Source organism: Saccopteryx bilineata, chromosome 5, assembly GCF_036850765.1.
Source record: "Saccopteryx bilineata isolate mSacBil1 chromosome 5, mSacBil1_pri_phased_curated, whole genome shotgun sequence".
NCBI lineage: Eukaryota > Metazoa > Chordata > Mammalia > Chiroptera > Emballonuridae > Saccopteryx > Saccopteryx bilineata.
The window spans coordinates 222,127,779-222,149,312 of NC_089494.1; the positions used below are offsets into that span (position 1 = coordinate 222,127,779).

Below are 21,534 nucleotides of genomic sequence, written 5' to 3' on the forward strand. Positions count from 1 at the left end.
ACAAAAGATGATAGAAATGTGAAATCTGCACCAAATAAAAGAAAAACTCTCCCAGTTTCATACCTATTCAGTGCAGTTTGATGTGGGCTTCATTTGTTGCCCTACACACATCCAAACGATAGTGAAGTTCTTGCCACACACGGGTAAGGACGTCTGGTATAACAGAGTGAATAACGTCTGTGATTCTCTGTTTTAAGTGATTAATGTCATGATGCTTTGTTATAAATGTGCCGATATTCACATTGCACTTTGGTCACAGATTCAAATTTAGCAAGCCACAGAACACACTGAACTTTCCTCTGCACCATCCACATCTCAACTGGCATGGCCGTGGGCTGCTCCACTGTATACACGGTGTTACATCATCATCTGTGCATAGCACATGCTGCCACATCATCCTACAGAAACTGGGAGGATTTTCCTTTTATTTGGTGCAGATTTCACATTTCTATCATCTTTTGTTGCTTTCCTGTGACCAGTCAAAAGTGCACTATGACTTTATAGACACACTGTATATTGCTCGTCTGAAAATTTACTTGTTTTACACTTGAGTATAATTTATATCATTTCCAGAAACATCAGATATCAACATTTAAAGGAATTAATAGTGACTTATTCAATAAGGCAGTTATCCTGGTAACTGGTTTTTTTTGTTTTGTTTTTTGCTTGAGTTAGAGAGAAAGGGACAGACAGCAGCAAGACAGACAGACAAGAAGCAAGACAGATAAGCAGAATCAACACATAGTTGTTCATTGATTGCTTTCTCATATGTGCTTTAACCAGTTGGCTCAAGCTCAGTTGATGACCCCTTGCTCAAACCAGGGGCCTTTGGGCTCAAGCCAGCAACCATGACATCATTTCTATTATCCCACACTCAAGCCGGTAACTTCTGGGTTTCTAACTGAGATGCTGGAGTCTCAGCATCTCAGGCTGATGCTCTATCTACTACACTACTGCCTGGTTAGGCCATTCTGGTAAATTTTATTGAAATATTACATAACACAAGGTTAATAAAAAGCCAACAAAATTGAAAAATGGGCTCTCCCTAGAACATTAAGTATCTAAAGCTTGGCATGGTTAATTTAAAAGTAAGAAATAACTAAAAAAAATCCCTGCAGCAGATCTTGCTGAAATACTTTTAAAAAATCTAAATGAGCCCTGGCCAATTGGCTCAGTGGTAGAGTATTGGACCGGGTTGTGGAAGTTTCAGGTTCAATTCCCAGTCAGAGCACACAGAAGTGACGATTGACTTCTCCACTCACTTCTTCTCCCATAGCCATGGCTCCAGTGGATTGAGCAAGTTGGCTTTGGGCACTGAGGATGGCTCCATGACCTCACCTCAGGCATTGAAATAACTCAGTTGATGAACAATGGAACAGTGGTCCCAGATGCACAAAGCATTGCCCAGTAGGGGCTTGCTGGTGGATCCTGGTTGGGGATCTGTGAAGTCTGTCTCTGCCTCCTGCCTCTCACTTGCTAAAAATAAATAAATAAATAAATGAAATCTAAAGGTGCTTAAACTTTGCAAAGTTATTTTAGCTCAAAAGCTATACAGTTGAAGTTATCTTAGTTATACAAAGAAGGGAGGAGTTTTTATGCCCCATTTCTTTAGAACTTCATCTCTCTCTCTTTCTTTTTTAAACAAATTTGGCCACAAATTAAATTTCTGTGTGTCCTTGTTTTCAATTCCTCAAGCAAGAATGGCCAAGTACAAATATAGAAGAGTAACTGCCTAAGCAAGTAGGAGTGTTTGGTAATACTGTGCAAAGAACATAGAGTTTTGGGTTAATAGCTGTAATCCATCCGGACTGTGACCTTGCCTTTGAATAGGATTTCAGATGGGATCTTGAATCTTTTTAGTGAAGGAAATACAGAATAAGCCTTAAAGAATAGAGCAGGGAAAGGAGAATTGGAAGAAGGCTGGATCCTGAATCTATATTTTGGCTTTATAATACCTTTTACATTTTCTTTGGAGGTAAAGATCAAGAATGAGACCTGCTTTCAAATTTCACATACTCACCCTTATATCTGCTTCAAGAGTGCAAATGAGAACCCAGTCAGACTTGAGCCTTGATTTGCTTTTTGATATAGATTTTTCACCTTTTGAACCAAGAATATGATTGACTTTTGCTCTGAGATCTGGATAACAAGTAACTTTTTAAGACACTTCACGATCTACTGAGGCTGCTGCTGCACCTTCTACATCATGACCTCATTCTAGACTGTGACATTGATCTGCTTCCTGAGTAAGACCGACTATGGCTTGTTCATGCTTATCTGCCATTTATTTCTGTATCATCTATTTTATCCAAAGCACACTTAATGTCAGAGTCCGAGGCAAACTCAATTATTCTTTCATTAGTACGTTCTTTGTGAGCATCTGCATAGTTTACTTCACTTACTTGTCTCATAAAATCCTTTAAGTCTTTGCCAACTGCAAGGAGTGAAAAGATTTTCTACAATAAGCCTGAATTCTGTACAAAAAGGCAGTCCATATAAGCAGCTTCTATATATAGCTGTAGCCAACATGATTGCAATGTGGCCCTGGGCATGCTCCATGATCACATGCTCTCTGCAGAATTCCTTGTCCTTCAACTGGTAAAGGGAGCATCGGAGTCTTTACTCCAAGAAGCAGTATCCATGGGTGAGGTCTATTTTGAGGAAGCAGTAATAGGCACTGAAAAAGCGCTTGATATCTTTATTCCCCAAGTAGTAGCTAAAGGGTAAACACAGAGCAGTGTGGCCAGTGAGGGACTAGAGAGCCGGCTGGGCCACTGTAGACTGCAAGGCAGAAGTCACAGTGCAGATGCTAGGATGTCAAGAGCCCCACCAGCGCCTTACACGGCAGTGGTGGCCAAGTTTTGCCACACAATCCAGGATTCAGTTTTTAAAAGCCCATTAAAATAGCTCACCCTGATTAGATTATACCTTTGTAGTTAGTAGCAGATTTAACAATACTATGAAGGTGAAAGAGAATCATGTTGTTATTATATCAAATAAAAATATAAAAGTGCAAATAATATTCACAATTATAATGGCCAGTATTGATGTTGCACTGCCTTGGATGGTTCAATAGTAATTCACTTAATTCTAAATATAACCCTGTTGGAAGAGGACATCAAGAGCACATGAGCCCTGGCTGACCTGTGTGTTGGACCAGAACAATCAGAGGCTCCTCACCCTGTCCTCTGTCTTTATACTGTATGCTCTGTTCACTATCTCCACAGCAAAAGCTGTTTTCAAGAATTCAGAACTGAGAGAGCAATGTGTTGTTGAGACCAGTATATGTGACTGAAGCCTGTCCCATAGGGCCTTTCAGTAAACATTTAAGATTCTGGAGGCTAGGTGTAGAGATCTAATCTTTTGGGACTGCTTAAAACAAGCCTCCTATGGAAGTTTCCTCCCTTACTTATTAAAATTGCTGCCTACCAATTCGGAGTGGTCTGCTTTCTTCTTTAGTTTCTCCTTGCCTTCTGTCTATGGAGGCCATTTTACAAACCAACAAACCCTATATGATGTGTATATTATCTCCATTTCTCAGATGAGGAGTCTTGCTCAGTGAGGTCAAGTGATTTCTTTTCTCACAGTCAGTAAATGTAAAGCCTACATATAATATAATTCTAGGTAGTTTAGCTGCAATGTCTATTTTTTTAAACACTACAAAATAATTCATCCTACTGGTGAAAAATCACATCTGGCATAGACTAGAGACACTATAACTAAATTGTGTTTGATCTAAATTGGGTACTTAACCTTGCTGGGAAAATCTGTGTGAAATGGTTAGTCTGAAAAGGAAAATACAATAAATGTAATGATAAAGTAGCTTTGATTTCTCCCATAACTGTCCTTTTAAACCTATTACATTTCGCTAGTCCCTCCCTGTTCACTGGCTGATACCTGGAGCAGGATCTAAAGCTTTTTTTTTATTTTTATTTTTCTGAAGTGAGAAGCAGGGAGGAAGAGAGACAGACTCCCACATGCACCCGACTGGAATCCACGTGGCAAACCCACTAAGGGGCGATGCTTTGCCCATCTGGGGCATTGCTACATTGCAACTGGAGTCATTCTAGCACCTGAGGCAAAGGCCATGGAACCATCCTCAGTGCCCTGGCCAACTTTGCTCCAATGAAGCTTTGGCTATGGGAGGAGAAGAGGGAGATAGAGAGAGAAGGGAAGGGGAAGGGTGGAGAAGCAGATGGGCACTTCTGTGTGCCCTGGCCAGGGATTAAACCTGGGACTTCCACATGCCGGGGTGACGCTCTACCACTAAACAAACTGGCCAGAGCCAGGATCTAAAACTTTTTTGATTATTATCTTAGATAATAAAATCACCTCTAGTTGCTTTTCCCACAATTAAATTTTATTTCCATGTGACAAGATTCAGGACATACTACTCCAAAATATGGTAAATCGGCATATTGCATGTGTTAAGCTGAAGAAATTTGATAAATGCCAGGTGCTGGGACTGACTCCCTGACCTGCCTGTTTCCCTTATATGGAAGATGCTCATACTCAGAGATAAAAATCAATTTTTTTTAAAGACTCAGGGATGCTGAGAAGAATTCAAATAGGTAGATCTCACTACGTTTCCCCCAACCACCCTTCCCTCATATCCTTTTGTCCTATCACAGCTTTTTCCCTGTGGTTTTCTACCCTTCACCAAACTTAGCAGAAAAATGTTCAGGTTTAATGGTTTCTTGGGTTTTTATTTCTTTATGAAATTTCTCCTGTGACATATTAAATACATTTGTATGCTTTTCTCTTGGTAATCTTTGCCTTCTTACAGAACTCTAGCAGAGAATCTAGAAGGGTAGAAAGAAAATATTTTTCAGATTTAACAGCTTCTTGGATCTTTATTTCCTTATGAAGTTTCACGCATGATATATTAAATACATTTGCATACTTTTCTCTTGGTAATCTGTCTTATTACAGAGCTCCAGTGGAGAATCTAGACAAGTAGAACAAAAAATATTTTCCCCTCCCATCTGATAATTAGAATATTAATGCTCGTGTAATAGTAAAAACTATAACTTTCTTAAAATTTTATACTATTTGCACTTCTCTATATTTCAACTAGAGGCCTGCAGTGGTGTTGGGCAGTGGTCAGCTTCTTTTATGGTTTTTTTTTCAATTTTTATTATGGACACATAACATGTATCAAACTTGAAAATATTTTATAGTGAATGCTCATATGCACACACCTAGATTGTACCACAAATCTTTTGCTGTTCCAACTTTGTCAGATATCCACCCCTTTTTCCATACCTCTATCCGCCCATCAATTTATCTTATTTTTTGACAAATTTCAAACTGAATTATAGACGTCAGGACACTTCTAAATATTTCAGCATGCAGATATTAGAATTCAATATTTATATGCAGTTCTGTTTTATGATGTCAAATTTACACAAAATAAATCACATAAAATTTAGTGTATACTTCCTGAATTTTGACAAATGTGCACCATCTTATAAACCAAATTACAATATAAAATATTACCATCATCCCCAAAACTTTGGTCACTCATTATACACTCAAACCTCATGCTTTCCACAAGAGACAAATATTGTTCTGATATTTTTAAGCATATATTACTTGTTTCTGTTTCAGAATTTCAAATAAATACACTCAAATAGCATTATCTCTTTTTATTGGCAAGCAATATTGCACTGAATGGCTGTACAACAGTTCATTAATAAAATCAGCTGTTAATGGAATCAGCTTTTCCTGTCTTTAATGATTATGAAGAAAGCTACTTTGAAATTTCTGAGTATTGGTTTTTGTGTACATCTATTTTTATTTTGGTGAATCAATATTTAGTAATGAAATTACAGGACCACTGGATAAGTGTATGTTAAGTTATATGAGATATTGCCAGACATGTTCCAAAGTGACTGCACAAGTATGAGATTTATGGCTCCTCCACATTCTCACCAACTTTGGGTGACAGCAGTCAATTTATTTTACCAGTCAAGAGGGTGTGCAATGGTAGTTCATTAGGATTTTAAATTTTAATTTCCTTAATCATTAATAATGTTGAACACCTTTTTATGAGTTCACAATGTATTTAAAATATTAATTGGGGCAAATTGCTCAATTGTTTTTAGTGTCTGTCTCATATCTGATAATTGCTTTGAATCTTCAGAATTTCTTGCCCTTGACCTTTTGTATCCTTCATAAGTTTTCATTGGAAGCCTGGAATGTTGTTGTGTAGAAGAGTTGATACTGAGATAAATATTTTCTTTTTCTTTTTTTTTTCTTTTTTTTCATTCTTCTGAAGCTGGAAACGGGGAGGCAGTCAGACAGACTCCCACATGCACCCAACCCGGATCCACCCGGCATGACCACCAGGGGGTGATGCCTTGCCCCTCTGGGGCCTCGCTCTGTTGCGTCCAAAGCCATTCTAGCGCCTGTGGCAGAGGCCACAGAGTCATCCCCAGCACCCGGGCCATCTTTGCTCCAATGGAGCCTTGGCTGCAGGAGGGGAAGAGAGAGACAGAGAGGAAGGAGAAGGGGAGGGATGGAGAAGCAAATGGGCGCCTCTCCTGTGTGCCCTGGCCGGGAATCGAACCCGGGATTCCTGCACGCCAGGCCGACGCTCTACCGCTGAGCCAACCAGCCAGGGCCTGTTTTTCTTGAAAATTGAAATCCTTTTATTCTACTAGGCCTGTGATATGTGGACTTCTGCTAATGCAGTCAGGAGTTGAGCTGGCTTCCTGGCCCATTGCTGTTATGATTACTCTAATTCCACCACATCCTTCAAATTTCTCTGGTAGCAACTTGACTTTGGTGTCTGGGTTAATTTGCAGCATTTTGTTGTTGTTGTTGTTTTGTTTTTTATTTGTTTCCTTGATATCTACTCCCTTTTATGCCTTGGGTTCCTTTTTGTGCTTTAGCCTAGAGAGAACCCATCTCTTGCCATTTTTCCAGGTGTATTCCATTATTATGTTAGTGTTTGTTAGCTTGTGGTGGCAGGTGGGGCTGGGGGTGTTCTTTGACTTTCATGTACTGACTTAACCTGAGTCTGAATAGAAATGAGTCTCCAGCTCCATAGTGTTGACTTCACAAGAGTTACTTGCCAAGCAATAGGCCGAGTATGTATTCCTGCAACTGCCCCTAGGGAGAATGCTGGTTTTGTTTTTGTTTCATTTGTTTTTTTGTTCTTTTCCCCAGCTGCACTGTGTTTCCTCCAACATCTAAAGGCCACAGGTAACAGTTTTTACTGCTCTTCCCCCACAGAAGAGAAGATGAGGGATATCCTTGTCAATAAATTTCCCCAGCAGCTGGTTTCCCCTCTCCTACCATAAGAAAAACTTCTTCTGGATTTTTCCAATCTTCTCTGAGCAACTAGTAGAACGTGTCGAGGAAAAATCTACAAAAGGTATGACCTTGATTCCTGATATTTATCTCTTCCAAGGATTTCACACTTCCACATTTGCCTACACTTGACTTTTAGAGATTCTTCAAAGTGTTGTAGCTGTACCTTCTTACCGATTTATATTATATTTTACTGAATCTGTTTCAGTTAAGCAAACACTGGAGTCCAGTTTCTGTTATCATGAGACTGTGCTTCTACAGATATCAGGATACTTGTTAGCCCAGCAATTTCTGTTGTCTGGTGGGCTCAATAGGAGTTGTTAATTTGAATTTTGTCCAGTTTTTGCTTTGTAAGGGTCAGGGGGATACCAATGCATCTCTACAACTCTGACCTCAATCAAAGTCTCCCAAATAAGTTTGATTAATAGTTATACTCAACCTGGTATATCTTTCCTCATCATTTTGCTTTATATCTATTTGTGTCATTATATTTAAAGTAGAATTCTTATAGGTATTAGTTGAGTTTTGCTGTTAGTTCTTGAAAAAATAATTTTTTTAGTTTAATCATTTACATTTAATGTGATTATTAAAATAGATTCAACCTACTATCTTGCTGTCTGCTTTTAATTTGAATCACCTTTTTTTTTTTTACATTTTTTCTCCTTCTGCTTTCTTTTGGATTGACTGCATATTATTTATTATTCCATTTTATCTCTTTGTTGGTTAAAGGTCTTTAGGGTTATGATCTAATTAATAATGTTTTAAGGTTTATGTCATGACATTTTTATTTATTTAGTTTTGTTTGTTTGCTTGTTTAAGTGGGAGGAAGGGAGATAGTTCCTGCATGCACTACAACTAGGATGCACCCAGGAACACTTGTCTGGGGCTGATGCTCAAATCAGCTGCTATCTTTAGTGCCTATGGCTGACGCTCAGACCAACCAAGCTATTCTCAGTGCCCAAGGCTGACACATGAACCAGATGAGCCACACTGGCTGTGAGAGAGGAAGAGAGAGAGAAGGGGAAGAGGAAGAAAAAGAGAAGCAAATGATCGCTTTTCTTGTGCACCTTGACCGGGGATCAAACCTGGGACTTCTGCATGCCTGGCTGATGCTCTATCCACTAAGCCAACCAGCCAGAACCTATTATGACATTTTAAAGTGATCACATTCTACCTTTAATTAATATTGTGTTATCTCACATAGAGTATAATGACATTATTACAACAGTACATTTTCATTTCTTCTCTTGTAGATTTCATACTATTATTGGCACACATTTTACTTCTCTCTCTGTTATAAATCCCATACTATACTGATGTGATTGAAATCCCTCCATAAAGTGCCTCTGCCCCTTCACAATAACAGTGCATTCCTTCAGAGTCATGCAAATATTTTCTGGGATATTGGCAGTCTGACTTCTGAGAATGGTCTTCATCCTCAGAGTAGATGTGCAAAGTGAATCTTGTTAATGTCTAAGTAATGTTCAATGGTATGGATATACTACAGTTGGTTTAATTATTTACCTACTGAGAAACATTTTTATTATTTCCAGTTTCTGGCTATTACATATAAAGCTACCATAAACAGTTGTCTAAAGAGTGTGTGTAAACACAGTTTTCATTTCTCTGGAATATCCAGGAATGTTCAGGGGTCACCTGGCACATATTAGTTTCATTTTTAAGAAACTGTCAAATGACATTCCAGAGTAATTGTACCATGAGATATCTAGTTTATTTGCATCCTTGTGAGCACTTAATGTAGTGCTTATGTTTTATTTTAACTGTTTTAATAGCTATATGAGGATTTGCTCTTTGTCATTGGTCTTAAGAAATTTATTTTTTGATGGGCCAAGGATGTGGTTCTCATACTAGAATGTTTTTCTTTTTATTGGTTTTAAGCAATTTGTGATATGTCTAGGTGTAGTTTTCATCATGACTTTTGTGCTTATGGTTGTTAAATTTCTTCGTGGGTGCATCTATATACATATATATATATTCATAAAATTTGGAATATTTTTTTGCCTTATTTATTGAAATATTTTTCAGTCGCCCCTTTAATTCAGTGACTCCAATACATATATCTTTGGATCTGGCAGGTGTCGTAGAGTTCACCAATGCTCTATTCTTTTTTCCTCTGGTACTTTTTATTTTATTTTTGATCATTTCTACCATTAAGTTTTCAAGTATAATAATAGTCTATAATGTCTAATCTTCTGTTAATTTCATCCAGTGAATTTAAATTTTTTTAATTTATTTTTATTTTAGAGAGAAAGAAAGGAGATATATATCTAGAAAGACAGAAACATTGATCTGTTCCTTTATGTGCTCTGACTGGGGATCGAGCTGGCAATCTCTGTGCCTCAGGATGACACTAACCAGCCAAGCTATCTGGCCAGGGTCATCCAATGCATCTTTGATCTTAGAATTTTATTTTTTTACTTTATTATGCATATCTATTTTTCTATAATTTTGATATATCTGCTTAACATACTAAGTCATTATATATTCTTGAACAAATGAAATAGAGATATAATTACTATTTTAGTATTTTTATACTGACTATACCGTTTCTACTTTTTAAGTTCAATTTTCCACATTTTGTAACAGCTTGATTGAAATATAATTCAAATATCACAAAATTTATTCATTTAAAACATGCAGTATAGAGTTTTCCAGTATACTTACAGAGTTATACATTTGGCCTTTTTAGTATATTCAAACAATTATCAATACTATCTAATTTTAAAACATTTTCATCTTTTCAAAAAGAAACCTCATATATGTTAGCCGTTGTTGAACATCTCCATAATACTCAGTGCTAGGAAACCACTAATCTACTTTCCTTTTTTTATTTATTGAGACAGAGACAGAGAGAGACAGAGGGAGGGATAGACAGACAGGAAGGGAGAGAGATGAGAACCATCAATTCTTCATTGAAGCACCTTAATTTCTCTTTGATTGCTTTCTCATATGTGCCTTGGCGGGGGAAGGGAGCTACAGCAGACCGAGTGAAGCCTTGCTCAAGCCAGCGACCTTGGGCTCAAGCTGGTGAGCCTTGATCAAACCAGATGAGCCTGCGCTCAAGCTGGTGACCTCGGGGTTTTGAACCTGGGTCCTCCGTGTGCCGGTCTGATGCTTTATCCACTGCACCATCGCTTGGTCAGGCTATTTTACTTTTCTTTACATTAGTGTATTCTGGACATTTCATTTAACTGGGTTCAAAAAATAAATAATATTTTCTTACTAGCCTCCTTCATTTAGAATACTGTGTTCATAATACCTATCAATAATTTATTTTATTGCTAACTACTATTTCATTATGTAATATATAGCATCACCTTTGTTTAATTTATAGAATGGGTTTTTGTCTTTCATTTCTTGGTTTTATAACCAATGCTGCTATAAGCATTTGTATAAGTTTTTATGTGTACTTATGTTTTAATTAATAGGTGGATACCTAGGAGAATAGCTGGGTAGTATGGTCACTCTACAATTAACATGTGAGGAACTGCCAAACTGGTTTCTAAAGTGGCTGCACCATTATACATTTCTAATTTGTGAAAGGAATATATGCAAATGCCAAAGGAGTTGAGAGACCAAAGACCAAGACAGAAAAGTCTGGCTTTTCAGTTTAGTTATTATTTGGCCATAAAAAAAATAAAATCTTGCCATTTGAAACAGCGTGGATGGACCTAGAAGGTATTATGCTAAGTAAGATAAATCAGGCAGAGAAAGAAAAATACCATATGATTTTATATGTATGTAGAATCTGAAAAACAAAAGAAATAGATAAGTGGAAACAATTTCATAGATTCAGAGAACAAACTGATAGTTGCCAGATGGGAGGGCAGTTGGGAGACTGTGTGAACAAGGTTAAAGGATTAAGAACTATAAATTAGCAGTTACAGAATTGTCATGGTGATGTAAAGTACAACATAAGAAATATAGTTAATAATATTGTTTTTACTCTATATGTTGCCAGGTAGGTACTAGACTTATGGAGGGATCATAGTATGTTACAAAAATGTCTAACCTCTATGCTGTATACTTGAATCTAATATAATAGTGAACTGCAATTAATTTTTTAATAAAAGAGTTTAATAGGGAACTTACATATAAGAATGTAGCTTTAGGTGGTAGCAAGGCAAAAATCGATCCCCACACCTTCCACCCCTCAGATAAAGTGCTTATATCTTCTGAGCAGTGAAAATAAGTAAAATATCAAAGGGATCAAATTCTGCAAACACATTCTGGTGCCATGGTGAGTTAATAGTTAGGCAACTTTGAGGTACCTCAACCTGGTGAGAGTCTGTGATCAGCCAGAGCTTTTTGCCTACTTCAGAGCTCACCTGGGGGAAGGAAAAGAGGTTAAGGGTTTGGTTCACACAGATGTCAAGATAGTGTATTATTTTTAAGATGGGGTCACTTATGTTCCATACAGTTTCCATCAACAATGCATGTGGGTTCTGATAATCAAAATGACAAGAGTTTGTCTTTATTATATAGACCAAATAGGATTGCTGTTTTGACCAACATTTTTCTTTTCACATATGTTTAATAAATTAACTGTAATTTTTTTGGCTGATTACTTAAATCACGTAAAAACATAAACAAATTGATGAATGATGGGTTGAAATTACAGCTCAGAAAACTGTACATAAAATAACTATCTCCCAGTGTTTTGAAGTGCTGTGGGATGAATTGTGTTTTCTCTAAATACGTATATTGAAGCCCTAACCCTTGGTACCTTAAAATGTGACCTTAATTGGAAAAAAGATTTCTTTACAGAGGTAATTAATTTAATGTGAGGTTATTAGAGTGTGTCCTCATACTATTGATGTATAACTGGTATCCTTGTAAGAAGAGGAAATGCAGACACAGAACAAGGTATGGAAGGGAAACAATAGAAAGACATAAGGAAGATAAACATCTACCAATCAAGGAGAGAGGGCTGGAGCAGATGCTTTGTTCATAACTCTCAGAAGGAACAAACCCGGCCAGCACCTTGATCTTAGACTTCTTCTCTCCAGAAACAAACAAAAATTAATTAGTATTGTTTAACCCACCTAGTTATTGGAACTCTGTTATGGTAGCCCTAACAAACATACATGAGGGAATATAAAATGAATTATTTCAGGAACTCAGTCATCATTTTGCCTGTATTACTTTGTCCTTTGCTGTCACTCTATTAAATTTGCTTTTTATTTTTGTTAGTCCTTCTGTGAACTACAGAACAAATGTTGAATTTTCTTTACAATGCTGACACCATGTTAAGCCCCTGTCTGCTCCTGGCAGGTATTTCTTTCTTTAGACAAGAACATTTTACCCAGTGACAGAACCTAACACAAAGCAGTAACTTGCAAGAAGCTTTAATAGATCTATGACATTTACCACTAAAGTTCAGATCAACAATTCTGTGTCAGGAGGGAAGGATGCTAAAAGCTCAAGTAACTCTTTTATTCAAACCATAAAGAACCTATGGTATATATAGTATATATACTTTTTTGTGTGTGATGATTTTAGTTTCATGAATTTTTGAAAACATGTATTTTGAAACAGTTTATTCTCGTATTATTATTTATTAATTATTATATTATTTTCTATATTAAGAACTGTAAGCCTACTCTTTTCCCACCCTTTAAAGGCTGAATTAAGATGCTTCTTTTCTCAATTAACGGTCAGGGTACCTCTGCTTACCAGAAAAGGGAGACAAATTAAATAAAATGGACAGATTAAAAAAGAAAAAAACAAACCATAGGGAAACAATTTTTTTTTGGGGGGGGTCACTTATCTTCCATATAGTTTCCATCTCTCACATACCTGTATTTCTACTTTCAGTTCATATATCTGTTTTGTCTTAGATGATATAAAAACAATTTTTTTTTTGCCAAGCACTAGAATTTAAATACATAAATATAGGAAGAAACAAAAGTTTTTTTAAAATACTTAAATGTCTTACTCTCCTTTCCTCTTGTTTACATGGTTCTTGATGAGAGGTCTATTATAATTCTCATCTTTATTTCTCTGATGGTAAGATGTTTCATTTTCTTTTATTTTTTTCAGAATTTCCTCTTTGCCTTTGGTATTCAGCAATTTGAATATGATATGCCTACATGTAGCTTTTTGGTGTTTATTCTGCTTGGTATTCTCTGAGCTGCCTGATTTTCTGGTTTGTTTCCTGTCATTAATTTAGCAAATTTCTGTGCCATTTATTATTTTTAATTATTATTATTATATTATTATTATTTTAATGTATTTTTATTGATTTTAGAGAGAGGAAGGGGGAGAGAGAGAGAAACAGAAACTTAGATTTTTTTTCTTTTCCTGTATGTGCCCTAACCGAGGATCAAACTGGCAACCTCTGTGCTTTGAGATGATGCTCTAACCAACAGAGCTATTCATACAGGACATATGCAAATATTCAAATATTTCTTCTCCTTTTTTTCATTCTTTTTCTGCTAGTCATTCAGTTATTCATATCACACACACTTTGCATCCACCCTGCATTTCTTTTTATATATATATTATATTTAATTTCTTTCTTTTTCTTCTTTAAATTTTAGTTTGGTAAAACTGACAGGTGAAACCTATCAGCCTATATTCAAGCTCACTAATTTTTTCCTCATCAGTTCTCAGTCAATTAATGAATCCATCAAAGGCACTTTTTAGTTTCCATTACTGTTTTATTTTATTCTTAACATTTTCTTTAAGTTATTTCTTAGAATTTTTATTTCCTCTTTACATTGGCTATTTGTTCTTGCTTGCTGTCATTTGAGTTTTTAACATATTAAAAGGGGATATTTTAAATTCCCTGTCTGATATTCCAACATTTGTGTCAAATGAGTCTGGTTCTAAGATTTCTTTTTATCTCTAGACCTTGTTTCCACGTCTCCTTTAGCATGCCTTGTAATGTTTTATTGAAACCTGGGTATGATGTTTTAGATAATAGAAAGTGAAGTAAATAGCTTTTATTGTAAAATTTTAAATTAATCTGGCTAGAATTTAACCTTATTTAACATTTGCTGTAATTGTATACACCAGAGGCTTCAAATTCCTCTAGTATATTTTTTATTTGTCCCACCCTGTTGACTTTGGATTATCATAAATACTTGTTCCCAAAACTATGCTTTATAAAGTTATTTTCCCTTCTAGAGCTCTATTGGTTTGATAGTTTAGTGTAGAGAAAGGGAAGATTTTTATAATCTAATTAAATCTAAATTTTGCTGGGCACTGATATCTGACCTTTAGATGACATTCTTAGCCCCCACCCCATTTAATAGGGACAGAAAGTAGAATTTGGAATGAGAGTATTGCCTTTTACCCTCATGAGATAGGGGCCCTGATAAACTTTCACACCTGGAAAGAGTAGACCTTTTATATGAAGTGTGCTCTGATCCTATTTCTCAACAAATGCTGTTCCTCTGACCAGTCAGAGCCATAAGGTGATCTATCACAGCTCTTTACCATAGAAACCTGGTACGGCTCCTCAAGGTACAACCTATAAAATGTTAGCAATCTCAGCTGAGTTGTGGCCTCATGTGTTTCCCACTCATGCTAGTGCTTCTCAGACTCTGGCAACTTGTCATAATTACCATTACTCAAAATTACCATTTAAGTGTTCCTACTAGTGGCATCTGCTCCAGAGAAGCAGATATCAGCCATGATTCTCTGGATTCACTTATTTCTTCTGACTTTCACATGGTGATTTGATCTGTGACATCAAGTCTCTGATATAACCAAGAAAAGCCATTGTCTGTATAATTTTGTTTAGCTTTTTCTTATAAGGAAGGAAATTAGGACTTCTAAGCTCTTTTTCATTTCAGAGATAAAAACAGAGGTTTAATTTAAATGTTGAGAACAATAAAGTGTTTTTTGGTTACTTGATATGTCTTTGTGTATTATGACTATGCTGTTGAAGTTCAGATTGGTGTATATTTAAATAAAATCTGAACAAAAGGAGAGTTTTAGACATTGTTGACAGCTCCTATTGCAGGTTTTCTATTCTGATATCATTATTATTTTTTCTGTCTTTCCTCAGGCATGTAGCTTTGACTATACAGGGCGAGATAAAAGCAGGTTTTCAGTTGTGAATACCAAAACACAGAATTATTCATGTATTATTATGAATTAATTCACAACTGTAAAACTACTTTTGGCCTACTCTGTGTTAATGAAAAATATTTTTGAAAAGTATATTCCTTTTCTTTTATTTATTAATTTTTATTAAATCAGAGGCAGGGAAACAGAGAGACAAATTCCTGCAATGCCACAACTAGGATCCACCTGGCAAGCACCATACAAGGCAGTGCTCTGCCCATCTGGAGACACTACTCCATTGCTTAGCAGCTGAACTATTTTAGTGCCTGAAGAAGGCTATGAAGCCATCTTCAGCATCCGGGACCAACTTGCTTGAATGATTTGAGGCATGGCTACAGTAGAGGAAGGGCGGGGATTGAAGAAGCAGATGGTCACGTTTCCTGTATGCCGTGAGAAGAATTGGAAACAAGGACTTCTACATGCCAGACCGATATTCTACTACTGACCCAACTGGCCAGAGCCAGAAAGTATAATCATTTTTGTTGTAAAAATGGAGAATTTTCCTAAGGAGGAAATTTATAGATTTTTTCTATAATATTGATCAATTCTCTTTGTAATGTTCCTTAGGATAAGAAATTTCCCCTAACACTGGGGAACAAATTTTTTTTCATTTTCTGTTGCATGAGGTTTTAGAACTGTTTCTATATACTTCTGCATTGCTGATTCCAAATCTGAAATCTGTTTTTGGTGCATGCTATAGTTTTTATGCAATTTTAATTTATTTTTGTTATAGTTAATGGCATGCATTGGTTTTTCTTTTCTTTTTTTTTTTTTAATTTTATTTTTTTAATGGGGTGACATCAATAAATCAGGATACATATATTCAAAGATAACAAGTCCAGGTTATCTTGTCTTTCAATTATGTTGCATACCCACCACCCAAAGTCAGATTGTCCTTTGTCACCTTCTATCTTGTTTTCTTTGTGCCCCTCCCACCCCCTATCCCTCTCCCATTCCCCCCTCCCCCCCGTAACCACCACACTCTTATCAATGTCTCTTAGTTTCACTATTATGTCCCACCTACGTATGGAATAATACAGTTCCTGTTTTTTTCTGATTTACTTATTTCGCTTCGTATCATGTTATCAAGATCCCACCATTTTGCTGTAAATGTTCCGATGTCATCATTTCTTATGGCTGAGTAGTATTCCATAGTGTATATGTGCCACATCTTCTTTATCCAGTCATCTATTGATGGGCTTTTTGGTTGTTTCCATGTCCTGGCCACTGTGAACAATGCTGCAATAAACATGGGGCTGCATGTGTCTTTACGTATCAATGTTTCTGAGTTTTGGGGATATATACCCAGTAGAGGGATTGCTGGGTCATAAGGTAGTTCTATTTTCAGTTTTTTGAGGAACCACCATACTTTCTTCCATAATGGTTGTACTACTTTACATTCCCACCAACAGTGTATGAGGGTTCCTTTTTCTCCACAGCCTCTCCAACATTTGCTATTACCTGACTTGCTAATAACAGCTAATCGAACAGGTGTGAGGTGGTATCTCATTGCCGTTTTGATTTGCATTTCTCTAATAGCTAAAGAAGATGAGCATCTTTTCATATATCTGTTGGCCATTTGTATTTCTTCCTGGGAGAAGTGTCTATTCATATCCTCTTCCCATTTTTTTATTGGATTGTTTGTTTGTTTGTTGTTGAGTTTTATGAGTTCTTTGTATATTTTGGATATTAGGCCCTTATCTGAGCTGTTGTTTGAAAATATCATTTCCCATTTAGTTGGCTTTCTGTTTATTTTGTTATCAGTTTCCCTTGCTGAGCAAAAACTTCTTAGTCTGATGTAGTCCCATTCATTAATTTTTGCCTTCACTTCTCTTGCCATTGGAGTCAAATTCATAAAATGCTCTTTAAAACCCAGGTCCATGAGTTGAGTACCTATGTCTTCTTCTATGTACTTAATTGTTTCAGGTCTTATGTTTAGATCTTTGATCCATTTTGAGTTAATTTTTGTACAGGGGGAGAGACTGTAGTCCAGTTTCATTCTTTTGCATGTGGCTTTCCAGTTTTCCCAGCACCATTTATTGAAGAGGCTTTCTTTTCTCCATTGTGTGTCGTTGGCCCCTTTATCAAAAATTATTTGACTATATATATGTGGTTTTATTTCTGGACTTTCTATTCTGTTCCATTGGTCTGAGTGTCTATTTTTCTGCCAATACCATGCTGTTTTGATTGTCGTGGCCCTATAATAGAGTTTGAAGTCAGGTATTGTTATGCCCCCAGCTTCATTCTTTTTCTTTAGGATTGCTTTGGCTATTCGGGGTTTTTTATAGTTCCATATAAATCTGATGATTTTTTGCTCTATTTCTTTAAAAAACGTCATTGGAAGTTTGATGGGAATTGCATTAAATTTGTATATTGCTTTGGGTAATATAGCCATCTTGATTATATTTATTCTTCCTAGCCAAGAACAAGGTATATTCTTCCATCTCATTATATCTTTTTCGATTTCCCTTAACAATGGTTTATAGTTTTCATTATATAAGTCCTTTACATTCTTTGTTATGTTTATTCCTAAGTATTTTATTTTTTTTGTTGCAATCGTGAAGGGGATTATTCTTTTGAGTTCCTTCTCAGTTGTTTCATTGTTGGCATATAGAAAGGCTATTGACTTCTGTATGTTAATTTTGTATCCTGCGACCTTACTGTATTGGCTTATTGTTTCTAGTAGTCTTTTTGTGGATTCTTTGGGGTTTTCGATGTATAGGATCATATCATCTGCAAAAAGTGATACCTTTACTTCTTCTTTTCCGATATGGATGCCTTTTATTTCTTTGTCTTGTCTGATTGCTCTGGCTAGAACCTCTAGTACCACATTAAATAAGAGTGGAGAGAGTGGACAACCCTGTCTTGTTCCTGATTTAAGGGGGAAAGCCTTCAGTTTAGTGCCATTTAATATGATGTTAGCTGATGGTTTATCATATATGGCCTTTATCATGTTGAGATATTTTCCTTCTATACCCATTTTGTTGAGAGTCTTAAACATAAAATTCTGTTGTATTTTATCGAAAGCCTTTTCTGCGTCTATTGATAAGATCATGTGGTTTTTGTTCTTTGTTTTGTTGATATGGTGTATTACATTAACCGTTTTACGTATGTTGAACCATCCTTGAGATTCTGGGATGAATCCCACTTGATCATGATGTATTATTTTTTTAATATGTTGTTGTATTCGATTTGCTAGTATTTTGTTTAGTATTTTAGCATCTGTATTCATTAGAGATATTGGTCTGTAGTTTTCTTTTTTTGTGCCATCCTTGCCTGGTTTTGGTATGAGGGTTATGTTGGCCTCATAAAATGTGTTTGGAAGTATTGCTTCTTCTTCAATTTTTTGGAAGACTTTGAGTAGAATAGGAACCAAGTCTTCTTTGAATGTTTGATAAAATTCGCTGGTATAGCCATCAGGGCCTGGACTTTTATTTTTGGGGAGGTTTTTAATGGTTTTTTCTATTTCTTCTCTACTGATAGGTCTGTTTAGGCTTTCTGCTTCTTCTTGACTCAGTCTAGGAAGGTTGTATTGTTCTAGGAATTTATCCATTTCTTCTAGGTTGTTGAATTTAGTGGCATAAAGTTTTTCATAGTATTCTACAATAATTCTTTGTATATCTATGGTGTCCGTGGTGATTTCTCCTCTTTCATTTTGGATTTTGTTTATATGAGTTCTTTCTCTTTTTTCCTTGGTAAGTCTTGCCAAGGGTTTGTCAATTTTGTTGATCTTTTCAAAGAACCAGCTCCTTGTTCTATTAATTTTTTCTATAGTTTTTCTGTTCTCTAATTCATTTATTTCTGCTTTGATTTTTATTATCTCCTTTCTTCGGCTGGTTTTGGGTTGTCTTTGTTCTTCTTTTTCTAGTTCCTTAAGGTGGGAAGTTAAGTGGTTCACTTGGGCTCTCTCTTGTTTGTTCATATATGCCTGAAGCGATATGAACTTCCCTCTTATCACTGCTTTTGCTGCATCCCATAGATTCTGATATGTCGTATTATCATTTTCATTAGTCTGTATATATCTTTTGATCTCTGCACTTATTTCTTCTTTGACCCATTCATTTTTTAAAAGTATGTTGTTTAGTTTCCACATTTTTGTGGGATTTTTTTCCTCTTTTTTGCAGTTGAATTCTAGTTTCAAGGCTTTATGATCAGAAAATATGCTTGGTACAACTTCAATTTTTCTGAATTTGCTGATATTGTTTTTGTGGCCCAACATATGGTCAATTCTTGAGAATGTTCCATGTACACTGGAGAAAAATGTATACTCAGTCACTTTGGGATGAAATGTCCTGTAGATGTCTATCATATTCAGGTGCTCTAGTGTTTTGTTTAAGGCCACTATGTCTTTGTTGATTCTCTGTTTGGATGACCGATCTAGAGCCGTCAGCGGTGTATTGAGGTCTCCAAGTATGATTGTATTTTTGTCAGTTTTTGTTTTAAGATCAATAAGTAGCTGTCTTATATATTTTGGTGCTCCTTGGTTTGGTGCATATATATTAAGAATTGTTATGTCTTCTTGATTCAGTGTCCCCTTAGCCATTATGAAATGGCCATTTTTTGTCTCTAAGTACTTTTCCTGTCTTGTAGTCAGCATTATCTGATATGAGTATTGCTACACCTGCTTTTTTTTGGATGTTATTTGCTTGGAGTATTGTTTTCCAGCCTTTCACTTTGAATTTGTTTTTATCCTTGTTACTTAGATGAGTTTCCTGTAGGCAGCATACAGTTGGATTTTCTTTGTTAATCCATTCTGCTACTCTGTGCCTTTTTATTGGTGTGTTTAATCCATTTACATTTAGTGTAATTATTGATACTTGTGAGTTCCCTATTGCCATTTTATATCTTGCTTTCTGTTAGTTTTGTGTCTTGTTTGATCCTTCTCTTTCGTTTTTCTATCTTTTGTTTTTATTTGGTTGTATTCCATACATCTTTCCTCTGTTGCTATCTTTTTTATCTCACGTGCTTCTGTGGTGGTTTTTTCAATGGTGGTTACCTTTGAGTAATGAAAAGGGTCCCTACCCTGTTCATTGTAGCGAACTATTTTGTGAGTACTTTTGCACTCCATCGTCCTTTGCTACTGTTAATCTCCGTCTTCTCCCCCTCTTTCTTTTTGTTGTTGTCACAGTTTAAATTTGGTTTTATTGTGTTCTTCTTGGAGCTTTTACTTGTGGCTCTGTTGTTTTTTTTTGTTCTTTGTATCTGATTGGAGAACCCCCTTCAGTAATTCCTGGAGTGGGGGTTTTCTGATGATAAATTCCCTCATCTTTTCTGTATCTGTGAATGTTTTTATTTCTCCTTCGTATTTGAAGGATAGCTTTGATGGGTATAGTATTCGTGGCTGAAAGTTCCTCTCTTTCAGGACTTTAAATATTGGGGTCCACTCTCTTCTAGCTTGTAGAGTTTCTGCTGAGAAATCTGATGATAATCTAATGGGCCTTCCTTTATATGTTGTATTCTTCTTTTCCCTGGCTGCCTTGAGAATTTTTTCTTTGCTGTTGGTTTGTGTCAATTTCATTATGATATGCCTTGGAGTAGGTTTGTTGGGGTTAAGAAAACTTGGAGTTCTGTTTGCTTCTTGAACTTGAGGCTTTAGTTCTTTCCACAGGCTTGGGAAGTTCTCATCAATTATTTGTTTAAGTATGTTCTTCATTCCATTTTCTCTCTCTTCTCCCTCTGATATACCTATTATTCTTATGTTATTCTTTTTGATGGAGTCAGATAATTCTTGTAGGGCTATCTCATTTTTTTTAATTTTTGAGTCTCTTTCTTCTTCTCTCTGTTGTGCCTCAAGTTGCTTGTCTTCTATTTCACTAATCCTCTCTTCTATCTGACCTGTTCTATTAGCTAAGCTTGTTACTTCGTTTTTCAGCTCGTGAATTGAGTTTTTCATCTCTGTTTGATTTGTTTTTATAGTTTCAATTTCCTTGGACATATATTCTTTGTGTTCATGGAGTTGTTTTCTGATCTCCCTATATTGCCTTTCTGTGTTTTCTTGTATATCTCGGAGGATTTTTAGGATTTCTATCTTGAATTCTCTGTCATTTAGCTCCAAGGTTTCCAATATATTAAATTTTTTCTCCATAGATTTTTCCTCATCTAGCTGTGTTACCTCTCTTT

The 21,534-nt window shown here is 36.0% G+C and overlaps 1 pseudogene; it reads right to left on the reverse strand.

Annotated features, from left to right (window-relative positions):
* Positions 1 to 1,785: 1,785 nt before the first annotated feature.
* LOC136306652 (serine/arginine-rich splicing factor 6 pseudogene) overlaps positions 1,786 to 21,534 on the reverse strand; it is a 178,115-nt pseudogene continuing 158,366 nt past the window's right edge.